The following is a 4,992-nucleotide window of genomic DNA, read 5'->3' as shown; positions in this document are numbered from 1 at the left end:
AAATGAAATAGCAAGCTTGGGAAATAGAGTTGACCAAAAGGAGAAAAGGGTAAGTGATATCAAAGACAGAAATCTAGAAATAAGTCAGAAGGAAGAGGAGAGAAACTGAAGAATGAAAAATAATGAAAGAGAAATGCAAGAACTAGCTGATACCATCAGGAGAGAAAACATAAGAATAATGGGCATTATCGAAGGAGAGGAAAAGGAACAGGGAGTAGAAAGCATTTTCAGACAAATAGTTGATGAGAATTTCCCAAATGTAAGGAATGATCTGGAGCTTGGAATTCAAGAAATCAGCAGAACACGCAATTAACTCAATCCCAAAAGGCCTTCACCAAGACACATTGTATTAAATTTACAAAAATCAATGACAAAGACAGAATTCTCGGGGCAGCCGGGGAAAAGAAAATGGTAACATAAAAAGGAAAATCCATTAGATTATCTTTGATCTTCTCAGAGCAACCTTTACAAGCCAGAAAGGAATAGAATCAAATATTTAAACTATTAAGTGAAAGGAACTACCAGCCTAGAATTATGTATCCAGCTAAGCTCTCCTTTAGAGATGAAGGAGAAATTAAGACTTTTCCAGACATATAAAAATTGAGAGAATTCTCCACTATGAAGCCTGCACTACAGGAAATACTGAAAGATGTCAGCACATCTAAAATAAAATAACAAAACAAAACAAAACAAAACAATACATAATTAGGAGTAAAGTGAGTATCAAGCAAATAGAAGCAGAGGAGAAAGAGCCGCCCTTACCAAAACAGGGCATTATAAGCTTAAATTATAGGAAGAGACATGCTATAGCAAGATAGTAATGAATGTTCAGCTTACATAGGGACAAACTGAGACAACAATGACTGATAAGGGGAAGATTTAAAGATCCAAATTTGCAAAGGGGAAAGTTGATAAGGCACAAGCAGAAGAAAATGGATGACTGTATATAGATAACAATCCTTTTCATATTCATAATGGTAATCACACATTAAAGATTCAAAACCATAGTATATAACATAAAACAAGAAGGAAAAGAGGGAAAACCCCCAAAGCCAACCGAAATACAGAAAACAGAAACACAAGGACAAGGAAGCAATAGAAATACTGAGCTACTAGAAAGCAAAAGATAAAATGGTTACAAGAAGACCTCAGATTTCAATAATCACCCTAAATGTAAATGGACTGAACTCACCAATACAAAGACACAGAGTTGCAGAATGGATTACAAAACAAAACCCAACCATATGCTGTCTCTAGGAGATACATCTCAGCTCCAAAGACAAATATAGACTCAAGGGGAAAGGGTAGAAAATGATATTTCAAGGAAATTGCATTCAGAGAAAAGTGGGAGTAGTGGTACTAATATGAGATGAAATAGACTTCAAAATAAAAAAGGTAAAGAAAGATACAGAGGGACACTTCATAATGAAAAAGGGAATCATACACCAAGAAGACATAGCACTTATTAATATTTATGCTCCCAATCAGGGAGCCTTGAAATATATAAAACTATTACTAACAGAACTATAGGGAGAAACAGACCAAAACACTATTGTAGTAGGGTATTTAAATACGCCACTGTTGGATATGAACAGATCATCCAAACAGAAAATCAGTAAAGAAATAACCTCTTTAAATGACACATTAGACCAACTGGACATCATTGACATTTACAGAGCCTTCTGTCTCAAAACAGCTGCTGCTGCTTATACATTCTTCTCTAGTGTACTTGGAACATTCTCAAGAATCAAACACGTACTGGGACACAGTAATAACCACAACAAATATAAGGGTATTGAAATAATACCACCCATATTCTCTGATCATAATACATTGAAACTAGAGATCAACTGCAAAAAGAAATCAGGAAGATCCACAAATACATGGTGATTAAACAACATGATACAGCAGAATAACTGGGTCATGGAAGAAATAAAAAGAGAGATCAAGAGATACATAAAAATGAATGATAATAATAGTGCAACATATCAAAACTTTTGGGACAGGGCAAAAGTAGTCATAACAGGAAAGTTCATATCATTACAGGCCTATATCCAAAACAAGAATAAATAAACAACCTAATGCTTCATCTTAAAAAACTAGAAAAGGAAGCACAAATGAAGCCTAAAGTCAGCAGAAGAAAGAAACAATCAAACTTAGAGTAGAAATAAATGAAATTGAAAACAAAAAACACTAGAAAAAATAAAGACAACAAGGAGCTGGTTCTTTGAGAAAGTTAATAAAATTGACAAACTCCTGACTAGGGTCACTAAAGAAAAAAGAGAAAGAGCACATATAAACAAAATCAGGGATGAAAGAGGGGAAATTATGACTGACATCGCAGAAATGCAAAGAATCATGCAAGAATACTATGAAAAAGTATATAGTAGCAAATTTAATAACCTAGAAAGAATGGACCAGTACTTAGAAAAATACAATCTTCCTAGACTGAATCAAGAAGATCTGGAAAATCTAAATAGATCAATCAGCAGTATGGAAATTGAAAGAATCATCAAAAACGTACCAAAAAGTGAAAGTGCAGGACCAAATGGATGGCTTCACCAGTGAATTTTACCAAACATTCAAAGAAGATTTAATATCTATTCTCCTCGAACTCTTCCAAAAAATCGAAGAGGAGGCAATATTTCCCAACACATTTTATGAAGCCAATATTACTCTGATACCAAAACCTGGTAAAGATAACACAAAAAAGAAAACTACAGACCAACATCTCTCATGAACACAGATGCAAACGTCCTAAATAAGATACTAGTGAACCGAACACAGCAACATATTAAAAAGAGTATACACCACGATCAAGTGGGCTTCTTCCCAGGGGCACAGGGATGGTACAACATCTGCAAGTTGATGAATGTGTTACAACAACTAAACAAAATAACAAATGAGAATCGTGATCATATCAATAGATGCAGAAAAAGCCTTCGACAAGATGTAGTATCCATTTATGATCAAAACACTTAACAAAATTGGTACAGAAGGGAAGTACTTTAACATAATAAAGGCCATCTATGAGAAACCCTCAGCCAACATTATATTTAATGGTAAAAAACTAAAAACCTTCCCTCTAAGATCAGGAACAAGGCAAGGCTGTCGCTACTGTTATTTAGTATAACATTGGAGGTCCTAGTGAGTGCAGTCAGGCAAGAGAAAGATATAAAAGGCGTCCAAATAGGAAATAAATAAGTCAAATTGTCAATATTTGTAGATGACATGATTCTCTATGTAGAAAACCCTAAAGACTCCACAAGAACACTACTAGAAATAATAAGTTATTACAGTAAAGTCTCTGGATACAAAATCAACATTCAAAAATCCATAGCATTCCTATACTCTAATAATGAAGTATCAGAAAAAGAAATGAAAAAAAAAAAACATTCCTTTTGAAACTGCAGCAATAAGAATAAAATACCTAGGAATAAACCTAACGAAACATGTGAAGGACCTGTATAATGAAAACTACAAGACCCTCTTAAAATAAATTGAAGAAGGTGCAAAGAAATGGGAAGATATTCTGTGTTCTTGGATTGGAAGAATCAACATAGTTAAAGTGATCATGTTACTTAAAGCATTATACAGATTTAATGCAAGCCCCATCAAAATACCATTGGCATTTTTTAAAGAAATGGAACAAAAAATTATCAGATTTGTATGGAAGCACAAAAGACCCTGAATTGCCAAAGCCATCCTTAGAAAAAAGAACGAGGCTGGAATCATCACTCTGCCAGGTTTCAAACTATACTACCAAACGACAGTAATCTAAACGGCATGGTATTGGCAGCAAGACAGACATACAGATCAATGGAACAGGATAGAGAGTGCAGAAGTATACCCATATTTATATGGGTAAATGATTTTCAACAAAAAGCCAGAAACATACAGTGGAGAAAGGAAAGCGTCTTCCATAAATGGTGTTGGGGAAACTGGAAAGCCACCTGCAAAAGAATGAAACTAGACTCTTGTCTATCCCCATACACCAAAATTAACTCAAAATGGATTAAGGACCTGAATATAAGATCGGAATCAATAAAATGCATAAAAGAAGCAGGAACTAAACTTAAGGACCTTGGACTTAAAGAAGATTTTATGAATTCAACCTCAAAGGCAAGGGAAGTAAAAGAAAAATAAATGAATGGGACAATATCAAACTAAAAAGCTTCTGCTCTTTGGCAATTCAGATGGCTTTGGCAATTGAGACAACTATCAGAATGGGAAAATGTATTTGCAAGCAATGCCTCCAATAAGGGACTAATATCCAAAATATGCAAAGAACTCATACGACTCAAGAACAACAACAACAACAAAAACAAAGGATCCAATCAAAAAATGGGCAGAGGATTTGAACAGACTCTTCTCCCTAGAGGACATACGAATGGCCAGCAAATATGTGAAAAGATGCTCAACATCGCTAGATATTAGAGAAATGGAAATCAAAACCACAATGAGATACCATCTCACACCTGTTAGAATAGCTATAATCAACAGGACAAGTGGTAACAAATGTGGGAGAGGATCCTGAGAAAAAGGAACCTTTATACACTGCTGGTGGGACTGCAAGTTGGTACAGCCACTATGGAAAACAGGATGGAGTTTCTTCAGAAAAGTAAGAATTGATCTTCCATATGATCCAGCAATCTCTCTACTGGGTATTTACACCAAAGGCTTGAAAACTCATATCCAAAAAGATATTTTCACACCGATGTTCATAGCAGCATGTTCACAGTGTCCAGGACATGGAAGCAACCAAAGTGTCCTACAATAGATGAGTGGCTAAAGAAGCTGTGGTACATATATACAATGGAATATTACTCAGCCATTAAAAGAGATGAAATACTGCCATTTGTGACATCCTGGGTAGACCTCGGGATAATTATGCTAAGTGAAATAAGCCCGACAGAAAAAGTAGAAAATCACATGGTATCACTTATTTGTGGGACATAAACCTAAAAGCAACAAATGAACAGAACAAACAGA

The sequence above is a fragment of the Pteropus vampyrus genome, unplaced genomic scaffold, assembly GCF_000151845.1.
Source record: "Pteropus vampyrus isolate Shadow unplaced genomic scaffold, Pvam_2.0 Scaffold781, whole genome shotgun sequence".
In the NCBI taxonomy this organism is placed as follows: Eukaryota; Metazoa; Chordata; class Mammalia; order Chiroptera; family Pteropodidae; genus Pteropus; species Pteropus vampyrus.
The sequence above is the reverse complement of the archived record's forward strand: the minus strand, read 5'-3'. Positions refer to the sequence as shown.